A 6,084-nucleotide genomic window follows, 5' to 3' on the forward strand; every position below is an offset into this window, starting at 1 on the left:
TGTGTGGTGCTGGGGATTGAACCCAGGGCCTTGTACATGCGAGGCACACACTCTACCAACTGAGCTATTTCACCAGCCCCTGTATTCTTGATAATTGCCATTCTGACTAGTGTGAGATGAAATCTTTGAGTTTTTAATATTTATTTTTTAGTTGTAGTTGGACACAATACCTTTATTTCACTTATTTATTTTTATGTGGTGCTGAGGATTGAACCCAGGGTCTTTCTACCAGTGAGCCACAACTCCAGCCCCTTAGAATAGTTTTGATTTGCATTTCTTTAATTGCTAGAAATGATGAACACTTTCCATATGTTTATTGATCAATTATATTTCTTCTTCTGTGAAGTGTCTGTTCAGTTTCTTAGCTCATTTATTAATTGGGTTATGTATTTTTTTGGTATTAAGTTTTTGAGTTCTTTATATATCTTGGAGATGAGTGTTCTATCTGAGGTGTATGTGGTAAAATTTTTTTCCCATTCAGTAGGCTCTTTCTTCATGTTTTTGATTGTTTCCTTTGCTGAGAAGAAACTCTTTAGTTTGAATCCATCCCATTTATTGATCTTGATATTATTTCTTGTGCTTTAGTAGTCTTGTTAAGAAAGTCAGTTCCTAAGCTGACGTGATGAAGATTTGGGCCTACTTTTTCTTCTATTAGGTGCAGGGTCTCTATTCTAGTGCCTAAGTCTTTGGTGCACTTTGAGTTGATTTTTGTGCATGTGAGAGATAGCGGTTTAATTTCATTTTGCTACATATGGATTTCTAGTTTTACCAGCACCATTTGTTGAAGATGCTATCTTTTCTCCAATGTATATTTCTGGTGCCTTTGTCTACTATGAGATAACTGTGTTTATGTGGGTTTGTCTCTGTCTTCTATTCTGTACTCTTGGTCTACATGTCTATTTTGGTACCAGTGTCATGCCATTTTTGTTACTATTGATCTGTAGTATAGTTTAAGGTTTGGTATTCTGATGCCTCCTGCAGAAGCTTTTAAATTTGATGCTTTCCCACTTATTGATTCTTGGTTTTATTTCTTGAGCTTCAGAAGTCTTATTAAGGAAGTCAGTGCCTGGGCCAATTTGTTGGAGTGTTGACCCTATCTTTTCTTCTAGAAGTTGCAGTGTTTCTGGTCTAATTCCTAGGTCTTTAGATTCTTATTTCATCTGATAGATTTGTGCAGTATAGGATTCACTGAGCAGGTTCCATTTGTTCAAACCCCACACAATGCAAAGAAAGGAATATTCTGCCTATTAGAAACATCTTTATTTGAGGCTTTGGGCCACACAACAGAGTTTATGCTAGCAAAGCGATTTATGCTGGAGACTTTGAACCACCTAATATCAGTTTGACCTCTGGAGGGGCTAGAGAATTAAGGTCAGACCCAGAGCAATTCAGCTTTGACTGTGTGATGACCCCCAATAAAAACCTTGGACACCATAGCTTACATGTACTCCTGATTGACAATACTTCATGTGTGTTGTCACACAGCATTAATGTCTACATGGCTCCAATGAAAGGGACAACCAGAAGCTTGCTCCTGGTCTCTTGTACTCTGCATTATGTGCCTTTTTTCATTGATGATTTTAATTTGCTTCCTTTCACTGTAATGAGCTGTAACCATGAGTATAACAATATCTCTGAGTTCTATAAATTCTTGTAGTCAATCATTGAACTTGAAGTTGTTCTCCAAATATGAGATTATAATCTGTTACCACATTTATTTACATGGATGTTCAAACAGTCCCATATTTGGCCCAAGATCCAAACATTTAATCATTTTAGAATATGTCTTCACAATAGGGAGCCATCAGAACCTTTGAAGCAGGGAAGTGGCTTGATCAAAGTCATGGGAAACGTTCCTCAAAGTGAAACATTAGGAAGAACAAAGGAATGTTTTCTATGAAGGGAACATTTGTGTCCCAACAAGAGAAACACAGTCCTTTATAAGTTTACCCACATACATTTTTCACACACCATGAAAAGAAAAAGACATTTTACTATCAAGGGCAGTCCTGTTGTCCTTATTTGCAAATATAACTCGAGACCAGTGTCTTCCAGAGGGTTTGCTGCTAAAGGACTGAGACCCCAACCAAGGGTGGCAGGGCCTTCACTGGGCTCATGCTTTAGCTTCTCTCAGCTGCAGCCAAAGCATGAGACACTAAACCACAACTTCCCTCTTCATAGCTGGTTTACATTGTCCTGTCCCTTAGTTATGTCTCTGTTCTCTTTATCCTGAAGCAGGAGATATGGTGGTGATAAATGATTTTTTGGGGGAAAGATCTAGATTTAATTATCATGCATGTTAATGTCAGTTAATGTGTACTACCTACTAAGCATATCATTTACTTGGTATCTGTGATGTTGTGAAATATATGTACTTAGTTTTTGCCAGTTTCCTGGCATACTACTCTTAAAATCCTAGGATCTTCAGCCAGATGTGATGGTGCAATTTAGCCAGGCCTTAAGCAATTTAGTGAGCTGCCTCTAAATAAATAAATAAAAAGGGCTGGAGATGTGGCTCAGTGGTTAAGCACCCCTGGGTTCAATTCCTGGTATCTATATGAATAAATAAATCAAATCCTTGGGATCTTCAAAGTTATAAGTATCTCTTTGTATGCAATGGAGTTGACTGTTGACTAGCAGCCCTAAGGTAGTGGCAGGATGAGGGCTGGTCACTGGAAAGACATAGGCTGATGGAACTTTTGCCCTCACCCTCAACTTCTGGGGGACTGAAGGTTAAATTGATCACAAATGACTAATGATCTGATCAGTTACTCCTGCACAATGCAGCCTACATAAAGCTCTAAAAGAATAGGGTTTTGAGAAACTCTGGATAGCAAAACATGCGGAGATTCCTGGAGGGTGGCTCACCTGGGGTGGCATGGGAGCTCTGTACCTCTTGTTCCATACCTCACCCTATGTATTTCTTCAGGGGCATCCTTTGTGATATCCTTCCCTTTCAGACCCCCACCCCCCCGTATTGGGGATTGAACTCAATCATGCTTACTACCACTGAGCTACATCCCAGCCCTTTTATTTTTCATTTTGAACCAGGGTCTCTAAATTGCTGAGGCTGTCTTTGAACTTGTGATCTTCCTAGCCTCCAATCCATGCTGGGATTACAAGCATGTGCCACAGCACCAAACTTTATAATATCCTCCTCCCCAACCCCTGTACTGGAAATTGAACTCAGGGGTGCTGGACCACTGAACTACAAAATCAGCCCATTTTTATCTTTTACTTTAAAACAGGATCTTGCTATATTGCCAGGGTCGACTTGGAACTTGCAATCCTCCTTCCTCAGCCTCCTGAGTTGCATGGATTACTGGTGTGCTTTCTGATATTCATCATAATAAACCAGTGAACATGTTTCCTTGAGTCTTATGAGCAGCTCTAGCGAATTTTTAGAACACAGGGAGTTATGGGAACCTCAGTTTACAGCTGGTCGGTAAGGAGTTACTTGTCAGGTGCACACGTGTACTCCCACCTACTGAGAAAGCTGAGGCAGGAAAATCACAAATTGGAGTCAAGTGCAGCAATTTAGAGAGACATCATCTCCAAATAAAAAATAGAAAAGACTGGGGATATAGCTCAGTTGTAGAGCTCCCCTGGGTTTAATCCCCAGTACCACAAAAATGAATCTGTAAAGAAACAAATAAATAAAAAAGACTGGGGATATACTTAGTAGTAAATACCCCTGGATTCAATTCCTAGTACCAGCAAAAAATGAAAAGAGTTGTTGATACCCAAATAATGGAAATATAACTAGTAAACTCTTAGAACTGGGGGTAATCCTGAACTGAGTCACTGGAATGGTGAAGAGGGAGGAGGAAGGGTGAGAGGAAGCACTCTTTGCTAGTATCTCCATATCTGGAAGACAATTTTAGATTATAAGCATAGATTTATATGTGCCTTTTTGGTAAAGTACCTGTGTTCATTGTGCACAAAGTTTGTACTTTATTTTACAATATCTAAGCTTTCTAGATGTCCTGAGGTGACAGTATATCATAAAAAGTAGAGCTAGTGAATTAGCCAGCTAGTAATATCTTTTTTAAAAAAAATCTTTATTTTATTTTTATGTGGTGCTGAGCAATATCTTTATTCTATTTTTATGTGGTGCTGAGGATCGAACCCAGGGTCTTGCACATGCTAGGTGAGCGCTCTACCGCTGAGCCACAACCACAGCCCCAGTAATATCTTTTTGTTATAATTTATAGAAAAGATGCATCTTGGACATGGAATTGTTTTATCTTTGGGCAGTGTGTATCAGAACCTGTTCATTAGGCTGGCAACAGAGGGGCAGAAGGAAGCACACAGGGAAAAATGGGAACAAGTGCTAAAGGATTTCTATTCTGATGTGAGCCATTGGTGTGTGCGCATCTTTAATTCACTTGGAACCTGCTTTCTTGCTATTATTTTAGTGGTAGAAATCTGTGGAGAGCCATTCTCACACGTGACTGGGCAACTCCCAGTTTGGATCTGAGGCGTTCTGGCTGTGTCTGAGCTTTCCCGGCCCTTTTCTGATGAGAGAACCCATCCGTGTGGGGGTGTGACTGACCACTGACCCCGGGGGCCCAATCACTGACCCTGACCTTGGAGTGCAGCCCCCCCCCTCAACCTTCATTGGATGGAATTCTCCCCTGAATTTCTTGTTCCCCAATAAAAGGCTACTCCCTGGCGTGCTCACTCTCTATCCCTCCTGCTAGCCCTGAGTAATCCTTGCTGTCCTACGGGTGGTTCGAGGTGGAAGCCAGAGAGGGGAGCCGTCTCGGACCTGGTCATAGAAAAAGGTAACTGAGTCTGTGTGTTTTATTTCGATCTCTGCTAGCTAACTTTTATGCCAAGAACCTCATTAATGAAACCAGTGCGTTGGCCGCATGGTGGAGAAATCTGATAATGAATCCTCTTAGAAGCATTCTGCTTGGTGTACTCTGTTGCTTTATGTTTCATTTTAAATTGAGCATTAAGAAAATGCATTATTTTAGTTGTAACTCTGCCAATCTGTCTATCTAGAGGCCTGTTGCCATTTCAGCTTTTAGTGAAATTTTTGTTCCCAAGAAAGGCAGGATTACAATTTTTTTTTTTTTAACAGATTGAGTTCGTGCAGTGTATTCTTGGTTATCGGAAGTATTTATATAGCTTTGGGATTTTGAACTGGTGAATATTCATGATGTGTGTAAAAGCACAATACACAAGTACAATCTCAGTCACACAAAATGGGATGCTATGTGTATGCACACACAGGACCTGGAAAGACATGTCCAACTAAGCTGCTTGTGACTGGATGACTGTTTGTTGCTTGTGTTTTTGTGTTTCCTTTAAAGCACTTTCTTTTAAAAATTAAAAAAAAAAACTGAAAGAAAAGAATAATATAATTTTCTTATATCCTTCATTAACATTCACTAAATGGTAAGATTTATATTTTTTTTAAAGGAAGGATTTTTTTTTGTTAAATACCTTTATTCTATTTATTCATTTGTATGTGGTGCTGAGGATCAAACCCAGGGCCTCACATGTGCTAGGCAAGCACTCGACCGATGAGCTATTGCCTCAGCCCCAAGATTTATATTTTTAAACTCTTTCTATCGCTCTATCTCTGTCTCTTTCACATGCCATTTATTCAACATTGCACTGGAGGACTAGCCAGTACAATAAGGTAAAGAAAATAAATAAATAGAATGCATATAGAAGAGAAAGAAAAAGCAAAACTCTGGTCATCATTGGTCAATGTCGTAGACAATCTTCAGGTCACAGAAATAAATTTAGTTTTATTTGGGTGTGGTAGCACACACCTGTGATCCCTGCTACTCAGGAGGCTGAGACAGGAAGATTGCAAGTTTGAGACCAGACTCAGCAGTTTAGTGAAACCCTGTCTCAAAAACAAAACAAAGCAAAAATTAAATAAGAAGGGCGAGGGCCCAGTGCAGTGATACATGCCTGTAATCCTAGCAATTCAGGAGGCTGAGGCAAGAGGATCACAAGTTTAAGGCCACCCTTAGCAACTTAGTGAGGCCCTGTCTCAAAACAAAAAATAAAAAAAGGCTGGGGATGTAGTCAATGGCAGAGCACCCTTGGTTTCAACCACCA

At 39.9% G+C, this 6,084-nt stretch overlaps 1 non-coding gene across 1 annotated transcript; it reads right to left on the reverse strand.

Annotated features, from left to right (window-relative positions):
• Trnaa-cgc (transfer RNA alanine (anticodon CGC)) lies at positions 1–77 on the reverse strand. The gene has a single exon. It is a non-coding gene; the product is annotated as a tRNA-Ala (tRNA).
• Between the last annotated feature and the right edge of the window lie 6,007 nt (positions 78–6,084).

This window comes from Ictidomys tridecemlineatus, chromosome 4, assembly GCF_052094955.1.
Source record: "Ictidomys tridecemlineatus isolate mIctTri1 chromosome 4, mIctTri1.hap1, whole genome shotgun sequence".
Lineage (NCBI taxonomy): Eukaryota > Metazoa > Chordata > Mammalia > Rodentia > Sciuridae > Ictidomys > Ictidomys tridecemlineatus.